Source organism: Centruroides sculpturatus, unplaced genomic scaffold, assembly GCF_000671375.1.
Source record: "Centruroides sculpturatus isolate CEXI.00-Female unplaced genomic scaffold, Cexi_2.0 scaffold338, whole genome shotgun sequence".
NCBI lineage: Eukaryota > Metazoa > Arthropoda > Arachnida > Scorpiones > Buthidae > Centruroides > Centruroides sculpturatus.
Window position 1 is genome coordinate 553,319 of NW_019384628.1, and position 20,132 is coordinate 573,450.

Below are 20,132 nucleotides of genomic sequence, written 5' to 3' on the forward strand. Positions count from 1 at the left end.
ATAATACAATTCTAACAAATGAATTATTTGTTACTTCTTGTTAATTTCTGAAGCATTGTTTCGATTCAAATGTTTTTCTAATTACGCGATTTTTAAAATAAAATTACTTAAATATAACATATACATAAATAAATTCAAATAAATATGATTTAAAATGTTATCATATGATTTTATTTTTCAAAATATTACATTGTTTTTGTGTTTTCGAATGCACGTGCTTATAATTTATGTAGCAGACAGGCAGAGAAGATTCAAGTGATGAAAAAAATTTGGTGCACGCCAGCAATATAAAAACTATCGTGTCTCGAATGAACAATGCTAATGTAATTTTAATCTAAAGGAAATTTAACTGTTATACAATTATATCTGGAAAATCTAGAAAGTACTGTCAGATTTGCAAGAATTGAGAAATAGTTAGTTTTTTGGTGTTGTCATTTTAACATATAATCTAGGTATATTTTATGGTTTTTCTGAAACACTAAAAACGTAGATGTAAAAATAAAATACAGTAGAGTCTCTGTAATTTAACATATTTTGGACCGGCGGTGTCGGATTAATGGATTTCATATATATATATTTATTGTATGTGTTGTACAGAAAAAAGCACGATTGGTTCACATATCTGAGTATCATGCGTATTATAAATTATGAGACAATTTGATCAGCATTGTTCTGCTGACAAACAACTGGTAGTATACGTGATCAGTCTCTGTTACATGTATCGACAAGCGGTAACACGAAAATTTTCGATTGGCGAGTTATAACGAACTATAAACACTTTGCGGTAGTTCGTTGTTTTAGAGTTAACTCAAAAAGTTTTTGAAAAAACGAACAATTAATTATTGTAACGTTGTCACAATGCCGGGCTGCAATTTTTAAGCTACTTCTGCCTTAATTTGGCTGCCGCTGCACTAGTGCAGAGAGATTCTGAGGGCTGAAAAGAGAACTGAAGATGGTGCCATCGTAAATTATATGCATATTACTTAAAATTAAAATTGTGACATACGAAAATACATTCTGAACTGGTTATCGGAACAATTTGAAATGCATTTTTCCACATAATCTTCTATACCGACCTAGATGTTTTCAGATTTATTAGTAATGGTTAATGCACGCGTGATACTGTTGTTGTTTACCAAATAAATAAAGCATTTTTACACAATAACGAATTTTTCTGATCGGCTGCCTCCAATATATCGATACATTAAGTATTCTTTCGAAAAGAAAATAGAACAAATTACAGTATTCTTAACAATTATTTTTCAAACGTGGAATAAAATCATGTTCGTGCGCAAGTGCCATATCGTTTAGTATTACAGAAAGCCATCGTATAGACGTATTACCGAAAAATACACGGTTCATACGAGATAAACAATCAAAACATCGACGTCATAAATTTCCCGTGTCAATTGTTTTCCTGCATCAGTCGTTTTTTCCCCAAGTCCTGCCAGAAACGATAGATCGAGGTTTCACTGTATAATGTTCTTGTGCCATCCTCGTATTTACAGTTTAACCTGATCGTGAACGGATCTTTGTCATAGCCATTAAACAGTAGTGTCATTCTTTATCTCTGAATTACAAAATGTAGCATTTTGTATTGCAAGAAACATTGCTATCATCAAATCACACGATTTTCAACTTTCAAATCTTAAACTTGGTGTAGATTCTTCGGTTTAGCATCAACACTCGATTTAGTATCAATTTCTGAAGACGAAGAAATGGCAATATGTGATGGATATATGTATTATTAAAATGTAAGTTTTACGTAGAAAATACTCATTTAAATTGTAAATAAGCGATAAAGGTATTTTGCTGAAAAATCAAAATTCTCAAAATTAGATATGAGATTTTATCAGCCAAATAGAAAGTAATTCTAAGCGTAGGAAACATCAAATGAGCATGTTTAAAATTATGGAAAATAGACTAATTATACTTGCAAATAAATAAACATTGTAGAAATAATTATTAAATATCACATTACTACGGTTTACCCTATGTTTACACGTGTAAACAAAGGGTAAACAGGAGTAATGTGATAAACCAGGTTAAAATGTGAACACGTGTAATTACTGTGAAAACAAAAAGGTGGTGCCACATGTAGGAATATTGTATTAGTTGAAAGCTAGGCTTACTTTGTACGAAGTTTATGAGAAATTGCTGTAGAAACAGGCGAATAAATCAAATGTTTCTGTTTCTGACTTGCAGAATTTTTTACACACGTTTACTGTAGCCACGAAAATCTTAATATTAGCGGCAGACTTTCGTTTCTAGCATATAATACTTTAGAAGCTTGAATAACCTGTAACCGATCAAAAATAACAGAGTAGTTCTGGTAGAGGGCTCACTCATAAACTGTTCATCAACTAAACTACACTTTTAAGGATAAGATGGTGATGTAGATATTTTATTTTTTTCGAATCCGATCTTCGTAAACACTATTGTTTTGCTGATTGTTGTTTTGTTTGACATGATAGTAAAATATTAGTTCAGTCTGGATGATTTAACATTCTTTAGAATAATATGGCTTTATTTATGGCCAGTTTTTAAATATATAAATGCCTCAAGGAAAGAACGTGTTTACCTACTTTTTCAATTTACTGGGAAAACACCCTAAAGTTTCGAATTTGCACTGTATTTTTGAACGGATGTCAGGTGATTAATGACACTGATAGAGGCTGATAGGGTCGTTCCGTGACAAGTTATAGATTATAGGTCTGAAAATTTAATATCTGAAGTGTGCTGAACATGTTAACCATCCTTATTTTTACCTGTGGAGATACTTGTGGGTGTTAGTGTACCGGGAAAAATTTCAAAACATTGAACCATAATGAAACACATTTAAAGTTCAATGAAATGAATAACATCAGATACTCGAAAGTTCACCAAACTTTTGTAAAAGATTCTCCGCTGCATTTACTACAATTCCAGCCATGAAGATTTTTCACAGAACTGTGGCAGGTTTTGAATCTTAGAAATCTATTCGCAAGTGTCTCCTCACTGTATTTGAACGTTTTAATGGATGTCGATTGGTTTTTCATAAAAGTCGGATTAGACAACACTGCTCTTCAATTGTGTCTGTTAGAGAGGTGCCGCCATTTTGTCAGTTTGTTGTCTTATGTTCTTGCGCATCAACAATATTGCCAGTCGCAGTAACTATTGCTTCTGACTTGGAACAATAGCGTAGTGATTTCGTGTACCGAAATCACTACGCTATTGCTCATCCTCCCGACTTTTAATGGCACTTCTCCGAATTATATTAAATTTTCCTTATATAAACATGGTGTTTTTAAAACTCAGTTCAATTTAGATCATTAAAAAAAAATTATATCTAAAAATGCGAGAGAAAAATTTTAAAATATTAAAATTTAAAATAAAGTTATAAAAAAATAATGAAAATTTGCAAGGAATTCTGAGAATCTTTATTGAAAATCGTAGTAAAGATAATTTACAATATCGTAAATATAAAAATTAATTTAAATAAATAAGTTCTTCGTCAGCTTTCTTAGTACAGTCCTAAATATGGAATATCTGTAAAAGGAAAATCCCATAAGCAACATCGATCAAAACTTCTATGACAATTTAAATAATAAATGTAAAAAACTGACCATCATCGACACCTCCAACCGGTGCATTCGGTTGAGATATAGATCCTTGTTGAACTGATGACAAATACCCGAGTTGTTGCCCATTAGGTATATAACCCTGTTGCTGCATTATAGGTTGAGACGTGACTTCAGATTGAACTCTATTCACACACGCCTGTAATAATTCGAAAATAATTAATTTCTTTGATCGAAACGGCAGAAAATTCAGATTTACGATTAAATACCTCGAAGATTCGAGGAAGCGAAGAATCTCTGTCCTTTCTCAGCTTGTAGGCCAAGCAGCATCGGATTAAGAAATCCTCCTAAAATATAATTCTTAACTGTAATTAACAAGTATAAATTATGGTGATGTATGACAATTAAAATACCTTTTCGTTTGCATCTTTGCAGATAAATTTGGACGTTTCTTTGCTATTGCTGACGTGTCTTCGTAGTGGTCTGGCACAACTTTCAAAATGAATGAAGAGCTGAAAGTGTAAATGAATTATTTTCGATACATTGGTCACGTGGAAATTTCTGTTAATTTTGTAATTTATTCCAATCAGGTTTTACCTTTGATTTTCCACTTTCTGCCATACACTTTTTTATAGCGTCTTGGTCTTTTGTAGCTACAGGAAAAGTATCCAAATTATTAAAAATGTTAATTGTTTACACGTCATATTACTCTACGAATTTACGTATTCTACATATTAGAAATATATTCATAAAAGATTTAAATATACAAAACTCACGTAAAAAAACAATTAAAATTGTGAACATTTTATGATTTTAAACAGTGTAAAAATCGAACTTACCACAATATTTATCGACAATGTCGAATGCATCGAGACTTCTTCCCTCTTTTGCTAATACAAAAAGAGCCAATACAATAAGTAGAAACTTCATTTTCTTTTGCAGTTTACGATAGTTGACGATTGATAGCAGATAAAATTGTCGTAATTTATATAGATCTAAAATTGTGTGGGAATGAATTTCGCCTACAATCTCAATCGCAACACTTGAAGTCACCGGTATTGATGCAATGGTAATAACCTATTTTTATATTAGTCATTGTAAAAGTAAATTATTTTTGGTGTAATGAATACGTAACTTTCGTTTTTTAAGTAATAAAAACAATAAATATCACTAATTAAAAATAGTTCATAAAATTTACTACTAGGACATAAAATTTGATTTTGTCTGTATTGATAAACAACTGACACGGTTCATTGAAAACGATCGCATAGAGAAATAATACAATACAGTAATACCTCGACTTACGCTACCCCGACTTACGCGAACCCGGAGTTACGCGATTTTCAAATCTCGTCGATTCGTCTTTTGTTTGAGCGCCACGCAACTCTTGACTACTCACTCCCCCATACTATTGTTGTAACTAACCTNAAAATTTGTGAATTGGCAAAGGAATTTGATCTACCGGAATCGACAATCAGAACAATTATAAAAAGTAAAGAAAAAATTCTCGAAGCTGTGAAAAATGCTCAAAAAACCTTTAAATTCAAGCATCATTCGTAAACGTCACGGTATTATCGCTGAGATAGAAACAATGTTAAAATTATGGTGTGGTGATCAACTAAATGTGAAAAATTGAATAATAATATAATTTGTTAGACATATGTATTATCTAAAATTTTATTAAACATTTTTTTCTAAATTATTCTTTTCTTTAGTCTTCAGCCCCAATTAAAAATTATTTGTATGTATTTAAATGCGAAATTATACCCCGACTTACGCGGTTATCGCTCGGTCCCACCTATCGCGTAAGTTCGGGGTATTACTGTATAATAAATAGTTCCATTTTATCACAAACTAAACAATTTATCAGAAATAATAATAATTTTCGACATAATGTTTTGTTTCTGAAAAATGACATATTAAATAAATTGTATAATTAATTATTTAATTAATCATTTGTAAAAAATCATTTATAAGTCAAGGAAATGGGATCAAGTGCAATAGACAATAAGGTAAAATATATTTTATAAGTTGCGTACAGAGTTCAAAAAGTGAAAGGGAAATTCCATCAAATTATATATTTTTAAATGTTTCAAACTGATAATTATGTGTGTGGGTGCGAAGACGTTTTTTTTTTTTGTTATGGTTTGAATAGCAGCGACATAAATAAACGATAATGTTAACGTTGCTCTATACATTACCTAAAAATTAAAGTTTTATTTATAAAATTAATTTATTTCAATTTTAAATAAGCGATGAATATGTTACACGTTTAGCGATTACTGGATAAATTTCCACACAAATTGAAATATTTAACAATTAAAATAAAAATGTAGTAAAACTTTATAAAGTTTGGTGTTTAAATTAAAATGTGAGGCTACGAGTCTATGGCTGAGAGCCTCACATTTTTATGTAAAACATTATTTGGTAGAGACGAATTGTCTGTTGTATGTTATATGCTTTGGGCCACAAAAATCTAAGTGACATTTGTAAATTAATTTGTTATGATTCATGCAAAATAGAACAATTATTTGAGCATTTAATAAACTTTATTTCTTTATTGTTATTTTATAAAAATATTATTAAAAGCTTATAAAACAATTTAAGAAAATTTGACAACGCAATAATAAATCGAGAAATTATTTATTTTTTGCACTTTTTTTACATACTTCTTGATAAATGTTTGTAGATGTATCAATAAAGAGAAATTATTTATTTCCGACATCGTCACAATGACGGGCTACAATTTATTTTTATATATTTTTTAGAATTAATTTAATTTAATAAAATATATGTTCTCCACCTCAAATAGCGTCTTGCTCCTGTACATACTACTATTCTTCTTAGCAATGGAATCCTGCCGTCATCTAAGTCGTTACAGGGAAAAATTTTTAAATTGAAATAACGTAATTTTCGGTTTACATCAGAGGTTTATATACAATTAATCTGGGCATATTGCCCCTATGCTTTCCAATTATTTTTTCGGATTTCATCTATCTAGCTGTATTCTCGAGATTAACAAAATTCAGACAGACAGCCAAACGGATGTTTATAATCGTCACAGTTTTCCATGTTATCGATCTATAAATTAAAAATATTACTTTTTTACGGAGACACCTTGTCACAAGTATTTTAAATATATTAAATTTGATCACAACAGAAGAAATTTTTAATATATTGATACTTATAATATTTTCTCAATAACAATGATTGATGATAAGAATATATATATTACGTCCCTTCCTGTATTTTCATTAAGGTGCGATATTACTTTACCCGGAAGTTATATATAACAAAAGGAGAGTACTGCGATCGGTCAAAAAGTCACCTCAAGATTTTTACATTTTTTGAATTGAAGAGACCTTGAAACATCAAGAAACGCGAAAAAATTTGGCAGTTTTTCTGTATGTATGTGGGAGGCACGATTTTTTTCCATCCAATTTGATGCTTAATAACTCATATATCTTTTGTCGAAAATTTCTGAAATTTTGCAGGGTGATTTGCTGTTAAATTTTGATAATTAAAAGTCTAGGAGATGGAAAGATAGAGGAGGGTCATTTGTCATATCTTTAGTTGTATCGGACTTAACGAAGATTTTACTCGTTATTAGCATATATATCTATGTTTCATTTCTACGTTTTAAATTAAGCTTTTTGCTATTTTATAATAATTAATAATATAAAATGTTTTTCAAAAATAAAGTATCATAACTGATGGCGCAACACCCAATTTTAAATTTTTTGCAGAGAAAGTTACGTACTCGTTGCTGGAATTTTGTGATTGCATGAAAGATTTTTCTGACAAATGAGATAATGAAAACGAAATTATGAAATGCATTATTTTATTTAAAAACTGAAGGTTATATATTTAATGCTATAAATTAATTAACTTTTACATTGACTAATACGAAAATAGGTTACTATCGTTGCATGATTATAAATGACATCAAACTGTAGACGAAACTGCTTCCCACATCGATTATGGAACTATATATATATATTCCAGTAAATTTATATGCTATCAATCGTCAACAATCGGAAACTGCGAAAGAAAATGAAGTTTGTATTCATCGTATTGGCTCTTTTTGTATTAGCAAAAGAGGGAAGAAGTCTCGATGCATTCGACATTGTCGATAAATATTGTAGTAAGTTCAATTTTTACACTTTTTAAAAATCATATAACATTGAAAACTCATATGTTGCATACATTTTCAATATTAAAGTTAAACGTGTAACATATTTATAAATGTGTAATTTGCTAATATTTATAAGTGTCACAGCATGCAAAATATATTAATAACTACAGTTTTAATTTCATGCAGCTACAAAAGACCAAGATGCTGTCAAGAAATGTATGACAGAAAATGGAAAGTCAAAGGTAAACGTTCTAATGAAATTCGAAAAAATAGATATTTCTTTATGTACTATTCACAAATTGGAAATAATTAAATTATATATACTTATAGTTATTCAGTCATTTTGAAAGTTGTGCCAGACCTCTGCGAAGACATGTCAGTAATAGCAAAGAAACGTCCAAATTTATCTGCAAAGAAGCAAACGAAAAGGTATTTTAATTGTCATATACATAGCATGATATAACATGTAATTTCCAATTATAATTAAAAATATTCTTAGGAGGATTTCATGTTTCGGTGCTGTCTGGCATACAAACTGAAAAAGGCTCGAGATTTCTCTCTTCCTCGAATTTTTGAGGTATGTAACCATGAATCTAACATATTTCCTCTCTAATGTTAATGAAAAACTTATAATTCTGAAAAAAATTGCAGTCGTGTGTGAATAGAGTTCAATCTGAAGTCACATCTCAACCTATAATGCAGCAACAGGGTTATATATCTCAACCTTATGAACAACAATTCGGTTATTTATCTCAGTCAACGAATCAACAAGGACTCATAACCCAACCAAACAACGATGGTTAGTTTTAAAAAATTGAATAAAATATAATACATTTAAGAAGAGTTTTTCTTATTCGAATTTTTATTTTTCAGATATTCCATATTCAGGACTGTATTGAAAATGCGTGTGTCGACTGTTGTCATCTATCTATTTATTTATATTTGTACATGTACGAAATAGTAATAAAATTTTTATAACTCGACGAGTGAGATTCATTTTATAGTTAAAATTAATGAAATACAGTAAAATCTTGAAATTCGGAGATTTTAAAATACCAAACTCCTGTGAAATTGCAGTGTGTTCTCCCTGCGTGAAATAGCTACTATAACGATGCACTGTGGAGAATTCTTAATCGGTAAAAGCTAGGAAAACAAATCACTGTACACTAAAATTTGCTAACTCTAATTTTGTCATTTTATAATAGTTAAAAACATAAAATGTTTTTAAAATGAAATATTATAACAAAATTTTGTCACCAAAATTTTAAATGTTGCCGGGGAAAGTAAAGCAACTCGTTGCTGGATTTTTTCTCGATTCAAAACAGAAAAATTAATTAAGTTGTTCATTAAAACAATTTGATTTTATATTACATCTGCTATCACCTTCAAAACCCGAAATCGATTTTTATATATTTTTTTAAGTTTTCGAAATGAAACAATTATGTTTCTTAACCTATAACCTCAGGTTTTTAAGCGATTTAGTTGTTTCCATAGTACAGTCGGTCTTGAGTGTCCATAAGATTTGACAATATTTTATTGTTTTGTGAATTTCTGTGAATTTCGGAAAATGTATACACGTCAGTAATAGCAAAGAAACGTCCAAATTTATCTGCAAAGAAGCAAACGAAAAGGTATTTTAATTATCCTTCCACAAATAGGTAAAAATCTTAAGATTATCAGTTATACGCAAGCATTCAAAAGATTTAAAAAGCTTAACTTGGAAATTGACGATCATAGAATTGATAAAGATGATTTGGAAGATATTGAAATTGCCGTACCGAAATTATTGAAATGCCAGCGTTGGAAGACGCTAGCATTTCAATTATTGACTGCTGCATTGTGCGGAATGAGGAAGAAAATTTTGAATGTTGACTATTTTCTATTAATTTCTTTTTGTAAAATTCTTTCCGCTTTATTGTACTAAGAGACAGAGCTGTCATAACAGCGTTATGGATCCTGGAACAGCAATGGGCTAGTAGCGCAATGGGATTCCAACCTATAAATATTGATAAAATTATGCATATTTTTATTGGTTTTCCCACGAAAACTCAGTGTTTAAACATTAGAAAATGTGCTGTACAGAAAAGATTAATCAACTTAATACACTTATAACACGAACCCCGAAAGACAAAAATTTCAACATATAAATGATACTCGTTTGGGAAAAGATACAGACGGAAATGATACATTACGAGATCAATTAATCAACACAAACATTTGCGAAATTTCTTTGTAGATAACTGCTTTATGACTGTCTTGAAGTATATAGTCTTCTGTCATACATGAGTGAAAGCCAGTACAAATGCTACTGCCCAACTGTGCTGCAAATCGAATTTCTTTTACAAGTTTGTCTGGAAAGCAAAGGTTCTCCTGCACAGTTGGTCACTATCATGCACACGAATAATTTGAAATTGCACTGAGTGTAATTTCAAAATTGGGAGGCACGTTGATTGGGAAACACAAAATTGTGATTTTAAGTTGTACGACATATTCTTTTTGTACAATGAAAATAGTCTCATAACTTTTATTAACTAAATTAGCGTGTGGCCCCTGTGCTCTGGATGCCTAAAGATATTAAATATCATTAGTTTTTTCTAAACTATTCTTGTATAAATAAAAACATATAAGCTGTAATCATTGTTTATTTTTCTAACTGTATAATGAATGAAATGATTGTTAGAAAATGTTCTTACAACACATGAATCCATCTTTATTGTCTTCGATATGTATTATTTGTTTAATAATCAGCATGAAAAAATTATTGAAAAAATTGTTTGATTACTAAATTTTTAATTGAAAAATTTCATGTGAGTTATATCAATTATTAATTTTCTTTGTGTATTCTCAGTGTTATATTCCCATAGGAGTGGCGTGGTGCACTTATTCTAATTAAAAAAAAAAAAAAACAGCAAATCTTAAACGTGTAACATATTCATTGCTTATTTAAAATTTAAATAAATTAATTATGTAAATAAATTAAGCTTTTTGCCATTTTATCAATATAATAACTAATACAGTGGTACTTCAGGATACGAAATTAATCCGTTCCGAAACTGAGATCGTATCATGAAAATGTCGTAAGGTGTATTATCTTTTCCCATACGATTATATGTAAAACCAAATAATTCGTTCCAACGCGAAAAACATACTCAAATTAAAGCCAAGTAATACATTAAAAAATAACTGTAGTAAGAAAAACAAATAAAAAATGCGAACTAATGTAACATCGTATGGTGAGTTTTTGTTCGTATCGTGGAGCAAAAATGTGTTCGAATTTCATGTCGTATCCTGAAAATTTCGTATGCTGGGGCGTTCGTAACCTGAGGTACCACTATAATATTAAAAGATTTTAAATAAAATCATATAACAGATGACACCACAAGCAATTTTGACTTTTTTGCCGGAAAACTTACGCAACTCGTTGCTGGATGGATATAAGAAAACAAAATGACGTTTTCTACAGTTTTCATATGCAAAAAATTAAAGAAACTAGTATCAAACCATAGATAATTCCTCAACGAACAATATTTAGCGCCAGCCCGACTTCCATGCTACATAAGGCCTTTCTCTTGAATTTCTGAACTTCTTCTATAGCTCTATAGAAAAATATTCATATTTAAAAATTGAAATACCACTAAACTCATAATTACAATGGAAGCCATTGCTAATTTAAAAGTCTTCATTTCTTTCACCGTGGAAAAAAATTCGTTTCGTAATTCTTTCGGTATTCTAAATTTCTGAATAACTAAATGCGATGCATAGACAAAAAATATAAAAGCAATCGATAGATACTTTTAATTCCAAGTTTTCACCTACTAAATTGTACTAATCTTTATGATTTAATCCCGGGATTGCCTGCCACGACATAAAATAATTAATACTCGTATGTTCCCATAAAATAAATTCGGTGAATCGAATATATTTATTCTTAAATTAATAGTGTATAAAATAAAAATGTTCTTGACTTGGCATTTACAAGGATTGAAAGGTTACATACCGAAAACGAAAGCAGTTGTCCAACAGGATCTTAGAAAGCAACTCATACACTGTAGGTTATTTGGTTCATGATATATCACTTATGAAATAGTCAGGCATAAGTTTTATTAAATCATTATCCGTTTTACTGTCTTTTATCCGAATCTGGTTTCTTAGTTTCCAAACATAGGAAAGTATTCTATAAAGCCCAAAGCTAACTAATTCTATAATTGCATTACTGTACTCATTTTATTCATTTGTTATGTTAGTCACAATCATACTTGGCAAAGAATGAAAACTTCACACCAGAAAAGTTATTTTTAAGTGAAATAACTAACATTTGGAATTAATTCTATAAACTAATAGAATTTTAATCAAAAATGGTTTGACTTAAATTTATACCAGTCGTGATTATGATTATTGAAGCTAAGCTTCCATTTAATTTTTATACTGTAGAAGGTTATATTCCGATCCATATCAACAATATTGAACACTCAGCAGAATGTTATACACGAAAGAAACTGTTGCAATTCTGCAGGTAAACGGTAATTAATAAATTCCAAAACTTACATTGCATTGCATTACATGTTTTCACTTTCTTTAAAAATAATTTGAAAGTTGAACACATCAAATTATTAAAATTTTAAACTACAACGAGATTAAAAAACGAAATTTACTTTGAAACAGAATATTAAACTCCGACTAATTTATACAGCTTTGTACAGTACAACGAAGACCCGTTGGAAAAAATGTACTTAAAAATGAAGTATTTTCCTGTATTTAACAGCCCTTAGAAATAGAATTTATATTAAAACGACACTTTTATAATTAATGTAAACAACTTGCCAATAATAAAGCACAGAAATTTATTATAATCATAATCCTTTAGTCCAGGGGTGTCCAACCCGCGGCCCGCGGGCCGCATGCGGCCCAAGGCAAGTTACAATGCGGCCCAATAAACATGTAAACAAAACCGACAAATTTTTTATTTAATTTAATTTATTTATTTCAACGGCATAAACTCAAAAAAGAAGTTTCACAAAGCCGTAAACCTTTATATGTATTTTATTTTTGAGTGGAAAGGAAATATTTTCAAATACTTGGAAATGTGTGAATGAGGAAGGAATACTAAATAAAGCTAAAGTTGAGACTCAAAGGATTATAGACCCAAATTCGGGGAAAGGAGAGAAAGGCCAAAAGATAAAAAGTAGTGAGAAAGGTTAAATAGACCTTCTGTTATGCAAATATTGACCCTTAATTTTCCAACCTTCCTCACTTCTTTATCTTTTGTCCTTTCTCTCCTTTCCCCGCATTTGGGTCTATAATCCTTTGAGTCCAACTCCGGCTTTATTTAGTATTTATTCCAGGTTTGCATGATTTGGCTACTTTGCGCCAAAGTTGGCTACCCTTTTTTTAGTTTGCCGTAAAAAATATCATTTGGCGCATTGGCTATTTTTTGGGCTACATCTTATTTATAAATATATTAGTCGAATAAAAATGCATTTTAAAATGGTGTTTTGTCAATTTTTATTAATTAGAGACCCAAATATTTGTGTTTTTCAAATACATTTTTGTTCGTCTCCTTTATAATAAATGAATTTATCCATTTCTAAGTAAAAATTAGAAGTGTCTGTAGAAGTAATTTTTTAATATATCCTTTTTTGTGATAAAGATTTAATACTTATTACTATAATCTAGATATGTTAATTCTTAAATATACAAGTATATTTAAGGATTGTGCCACAAGTATATATAATACACTTGTGGCCCAAAACGCCATGACATCTTCCAATGTGGCCCAGAGAAACAAAAAGGTTGGACATCCCTGCTTTAGTCATTATATAAATTATTAAACATTTCATTAATTCATTCAATTCATTGTTAAACATCCAACAGAAATTTATTATGCTCATTGTCCTTTGGTTATTATATGAATTACACATGCCATTAATTTATTCCATAAATGAGCAAACATCCAACAGAAATTCAGAGCAGTAATATATCACAAATATCAGATTGTAAGTGATTAATTTTACGAAAAGAAAAATATAAGATAAAAAGTACAAATAGAAAAAAGTGTAATAAAGGAAGTCGTTTTTTTAGTTTAAGTTAGATTAGTTTAAAGTAAATTAAATAAATATACTAAAGTAAAAAGTAAGAAATAAAATCAGTTGGCATTTAAGTGTTGGATAGACTGTATCATCTGCGTTTGAGATTTTGTCCGGTCTGGACTGAGGGACGTAAATCTGTTTCCTTTTTCTTTGAACTCGAGTAACTTTTACGCAGTTCAATTGAAATTCACAAACTCTGAAAAAATCTTAAGCAACTGCTTTATACTCCAGGAAACAGCATCTAAAAATGTCAAAATTCTTGTTTGCTATTAAGTGTCAAAGAAGCGAAAGTCGATACTTTCGTTTTTTGAATATATAACAAAAACTGGCATAACAATGTTTACATGCTCAACTAATAAATATAATTGGTTAATTATATAAGTTAATTTATAATTAATAAATATGTTGACATAAAGTATATGCGATTAAATCAATTTCATTGCAATTTTAATTAGAATACATGCAATTTATTATTTATTGTGACATTGTCACAATGCTCTTGAATTTTGTGGTGCCCTGTACATCATACCTTAAATTTTGTGGTGCCCTGTACATCATAGTTTTCCTTTTAGAGTCATACCATTTTTGTAACTCGTTTCAGAGTTACAAATTTTGAACTGAATTCACGTGACTTCTGGAGTACATTAGAAGTTCGTATACAGATAATCTGGACTTACTGCCATAAGATTTAAATATCTAATTTAGGCTTTTATCTATCTTCCTTCCTTCTCGAGATTAAGGAAGGACAGACAGCCAGACAAATAACAGTGCAAATTTATGGGTCTACAATTTTTTTCAAAATGCAGCCTAATGACGTTAATTTTGCACTGTCAGACACCAATTTGTGTGCATATCCTATTAATACATATAACTCTTGTTGTTTGAGGTTGTCCAATTTTGAGACAGCCTCTGGTAGAGAACAATTGGAGGTTTAAACTTCTTTCACAGTGTGCCAGATAACTGAGAAAATTACGAGCGCGGGCCGCATAATTATTTTATTCAACACAGTATACTGAATACAAAGAAATAAAGAAATCCAACATATTTATTTACCAATCACAATCGCCGCAGAAAACCCGTAATCGCTTTTCTTTAAAACTTCATTGCAGGTACAGCACGTACTTACTTACACAAAAAGCGTTCTGATATGCAAAGTCGCAAAAAGTCGCCGAATTTTTAATTTCACTGATTTTCCTAAAAATAATATTACTGTCAAATGCAAAACTCAGATTAGACCAATTTTGGCATTTTTACTTACACTTATTTTAATTTTTCTACGTAATAAGTTCCATATGAATAATTATATTTTAATTCATTTGTTGGATAGTAAGGCGGCGGTCCGGATGAACAGACCTCGAGGGTGGATCTGTCCCGCGGGCTATAGTTTGGTGGTACCTGATATAGTTGAATGCTTATAAGAAGAACTATCTATATAAATTTTAACACATTTTTCTTGTTTAGAACTTATTTATTAAGTTTTCAAGTTTTATTTACGAAAATTATTTAGGACTAGGCTACTGTAAATAATAATGATGACGACGGAAAAATTTTGTAAATTATTAAAAATAAACTAAAATATTTTATGTACAAATTATTTCGTATGAAGAAGATAATTTTTATTCAGAATTTGATATTGTAATAAAGAAAACATGTATTTACTGTTTGTCATTCGATCCTACTGATGTTTAGATCTAACATTAAGCAGGCAAACACGAACAGTAACAAAAAAGAACTTTATTAGAAAAGGTTAGAACTGTCACAGACATCCTCGGGCAACACCCGGACAAAATCCAACGAACTTTCGCGCCTTTTCTTTTTTGACGTTGCCAGCCACTCTTGTTGGCAAGTGTTGCCAGACAGAGTTCGTGATCTTGGCAAGTGTTGCCAGACAGTGTTCAGGATCTCTGGCGCTGGCGGCCACAGCTACTCCCCCACCAGTGTCTGAGACACGAAACGAACGGGAAACGATACATGTCGGCCAGAGCGCGTGGTAGTTTGTCGCGTTGGGGCTCGATCTTCTGTCGTATGTTTAGTCGTCGCTGGTCTTGGCATTGGAGACGTTGGGGGTAACTGGTCCGACTCGCTCGCTGCGAGAATAAAAGCCGGTTTCAGGCGATCAATAGAAACTACAGTTTCTTTTCCCTTTATGCATAGAGTGAATGTCTTGCTACCGCGTGACACGACTTCGTAGGGTCCATCGTATGGAGGCTGCAAGGGCTTCCGTACAGCATCATTGCGGAGAAATACGTGGGAACATGAGTGCAGTTCTTTGTGGATAAATGGGTTGCGATAGGAGTGGTGCACAACAGGCACTGGTTTTAAGTTCGCCATCATCGTTCTGAGTTTTTCGACGAAAGAACATGGATTGATGTCCTGAGAACCTGGGACGAAAAATTCTCCAGGCAATCGGAGGCTGGTGCCATAGATCATTTCAGCTGCAGTAATATTGGTGTCTTCACGAAGCGCAGTTCGCAATCCTAACAAGACTGTAGGTAGTACTTCCGTCCACCTGTCAGTAGAGTGGCATTTGATGGCAGTTTTAAGTGAACGATGAAAGCGTTCAACAATGCCATTCGCAATTGGGTGGTATGCTGTTGTCCTAACTCTTTTGGCACCAAGAAGTTGAGTGAGGGATTTGAATAGGCTAGACTCGAATTGACGTCCTTGGTCAGATGTTATTTGGGCAGGCACTCCAAAGCGAGATATCCAACCTGAATATAAGGCTGAAGCTACTGTTTCAGCCGCTATATCTGGCAACGGGATTGCCTCAGGCCAACGAGAAAATCTATCGATGATTGTGAGGCAGTATGTTGAGCCGTTGGAAGGTGGCAATGGACCAACAATATCAATATGAATGTTTAAAAATCTAGCGTCTGGAATAGGAAAGGTTCCCAAAGGGCTAGCGACATGTCTCTGGATTTTCGACCGCTGACAAGAAATGCAGGTGCGAGACCATGTCTGGCAGTCTTTACTGATGGACGGCCAAACAAATTTTGCTTTTACCAATCTGGTTGAGCCCCTTACACCTGGATGGGACAGGTTATGGACAGTGTTGAAAGCAGTGCGACGATAATTAGGTGGAATGTATGGACGAATGCGACCTGTCGATACATCACAGTAAATTTCGACATCACTATCAGGAAGTTTAAACTTCTTAAGTACAAGTGATGAGTCACTTGAAGTCAGGAGAGACTGGAGCTCAGGATCTTGCTGTTGGTCTTTTGCAATTTTGCTATAATCTATAGATGGGCTACTAATTGATTCAATACGGGAGAGAGCATCAGCTGGAACATTATCGATTCCCTTTATGTGTCTGATGTCTGTCGAGAATTGTCCTATAAAGTCGAGATGTCTCAACTGACGGGGTGTACATTTGTCGTGTCGTTGCTGGAAAGCAAACGTCAATGGTTTATGGTCTGTGTAAATGGTGAACTGTCGTGCTTCCAGCATAAATCGGAAATGTTTCACAGCCAAATACACAGCCAGAAGTTCTCGGTCGTATGCAGAATACTGACGCTGAGAGTTACTCAGCTTGCGGGAAAAGAACGCCAGTGGCTGGAGACCTTGTGCTGTAACTTGATGAAGGGCAGCGCCCACAGCAGAATCAGATGCATCGACGTGAAGTGCAAGGGTAGCACTTGGTGAAGGATGGTGTAGTAAGGTGGCTTCTGCTAATTGTGATTTACATGACTCAAATGCCTGAATAGAATTGTCAGTCCATTTAATCTCACGTTGGTCGTTTTTCTTTGCTCCTTTAAGTAGGTCGTGCAAAGGAGCTTGGTGATGGGCCGCATTGGGTAGGAACCTACGATAGAAGTTCAAGATGCCCAAGAACCTTCTCAGTTGTTTGAGGGTCTGTGGTCGCTTCTGTTGAGTTACGGCAGATACACGTTCCGGAAGTGGCATAATGCCGTGGGGAGACACCATGTATCCTAAGAATGATACATGTGAGGCAGCAAAAGTACACTTGGATGCATTGATTTGCAGACCGTACTTGTCTAGGCGTTGAAACACTTGCCGCATGTGCATCTTATGTTCCTCCCACGAAGTGCTAGCGATGAGGATGTCATCTAGGTATGAAAAGCAGAAGTTTAGGCCTCGCAGAACTTCATGCATGAATCGTTGAAATGATTGGGCTGCATTGCAGAGACCAAAAGGGAGGAAAATGAATTCAAATAGCCCAAATGGCGTCGTAATGGCTGTCTTTGGCACATCATCTGGGTTAACTGGTATATGATGGAAGGCCCTAACCAAATCGATCTTGGAAAATATTCGAGCTCCGTGTAGATTTTGACCAAAATCGTGGATGTGTGGCACTGGATAGTGATCGGGAACAGTTATCCTATTCAGGGCACGGTAGTCTCCCGTAGGTCTCCAATCGTTACGGCCCTTCGGCACCATATGGAGGGGAGAAGCCCAGTTGGACTTTGATGGTCTGCATATACCTAGCTCCATCATGTGCTGGAATTCTTGCTTTGCTACTTGCAGTTGAGCCGGGTGCAATCTACGAGGTTTAGCAAATACGGGTGGACCGTGTGTCTCGATATAATGCACTGTGTTGTGCCTGACCTTATCTGAAAACGGTCGAGGACGAGTGAGATGTGGAAAGTCCTTGAGGATATCCTGCATTGGGGAATTGCTGATTATAGTTTTGACTGAAGTAGGTGGTCCTGTATAATATCTTCCTCGTGTAGTAAGGGAAGTCAGGGGGTCAACCAGTAATCTGTTTCTGATGTCGAGAATGAGTCCAAAGTTGGCCAAAAAGTCTGCACCGATTATAGGCTTCTGCACATCAGCTATGGTGAATTCCCATCTGAAAGAACGTCTTAAGTTGAGGTCAAGTTCTAGCACTTTTGTTCCATACGTCGAGATTTTAGAGTCGTTGGCAGCATACAATTCAACCTTTGTAGGCTGATTCTTAGTGCGGTTGGGAATGATCGATAAATCTGCTCCAGAATCAATTAAGAAATTTAGGCCAGTTTTGTTGTCATACACAAACAAACGGCTATATTTAGGAGCCAGACTGGACCCACAGGCCGTTACTGCGGCTGGCTGCTCTCGTTTCCCTGATCAGCAGTTCGATTAAAGGAACACGGCGAACGACATTTCCAAGCAGCTGATCCAAACTTACTGTGGTAGTAACAATATCCCTGACGACTGAGGCTTCTTCCCCGAGAGCGTGAACTAACGCGGTGCCTCGAATTCGGGTTATGTCGGTTTCTCTCTCTACTACGATAACGGGGACGAGCAGTACGCGATACATTAAGTTCTGCAACCTTCTTTGTGAGTTCTAAAATCTGCAGTTCAAGGTTTTTGATTACGGGATTTTCGTCTTTCAAGTTGATGCTGGCCAGTTGGGTTGGTTCTGTAAGTTCAGCAACCTTGTCAGCAAGGATGGCTAGCTTGTCTAGTTCATCACTGCTAACAGCCAATACGGTCTGAATATTTTTGGGGAGACGTTGGAGCCACAAGTTTCTAAGAAATTCTTCGGTAATTTTGCCCGCTGAAAGCTCCCTCATTTTACGGAGTAAAACGCTGGGTTTCTGATCCCCTAACGCCAGATCTTCAAGCAGAATTTTAGCCTCTTTAGCAGCGGAGTTCTGGAAAATTTCGAGGAGTCGATCTTTAAGTTTAGAAAACGGAGCCTCGGCTGGACGGTCAAATACTAAGTCACTAACATTAGATAGAATCTCCGCGTCCAGGGAATTGATTAAATAGTTGTACTTAGTGTTCTCACTTGTAATCCGATTAATGGCAAAAGCCGCGTCTAGCTGCACAAAAAATAATTTGATGTTGGTTTTAGTAAAGATAGGCATTTTTGCCTGTACACGTCCGATTTCCAACTCGTTCTGTTCCGCCATTCCGGGCGCTTAACTATGCGGCTACAAAGAAAGCGGGATAGTCTTGGATAAAGCTTAGCCTGAGTCACGTACTCCTAGTCTTCGGTAAGATTTACCCACCGTCTTCCTATCGAATTTACGATTTAGAAACTGATCATACCTGCATATCCTGTTAAAAAAGTTCCATCATAGACACAGAGTTGTTCGCTATCCAATTCAGTCGAAAGTCCAGGTAGTTCATTAATCGGATCACGTTCGGGTCACCACTTTGTCATTCAATCCTACTGATGTTTAGATCTAACATTAAGCAGGCAAACACGAACAGTAACAAAAAAGAACTTTATTAGAAAAGGTTAGAACTGTCACAGACATCCTCGGGCAACACCCGGACAAAATCCAACGAACTTTCGCGCCTTTTCTTTTTTGACGTTGCCAGCCACTCTTGTTGGCAAGTGTTGCCAGACAGAGTTCGTGATCTTGGCAAGTGTTGCCAGACAGTGTTCAGGATCTC

At 33.6% G+C, this 20,132-nt stretch overlaps 1 long non-coding RNA gene across 1 annotated transcript; it reads left to right on the forward strand.

Annotated features, from left to right (window-relative positions):
* Positions 1–8,072: 8,072 nt before the first annotated feature.
* Positions 8,073–8,482, forward strand: LOC111625677. The gene is made up of 3 exons (XR_002756763.1): positions 8,073–8,124; positions 8,195–8,272; positions 8,347–8,482. It is a non-coding gene; the product is annotated as an uncharacterized LOC111625677 (long non-coding RNA).
* The last annotated feature ends 11,650 nt before the right edge of the window (positions 8,483–20,132 follow it).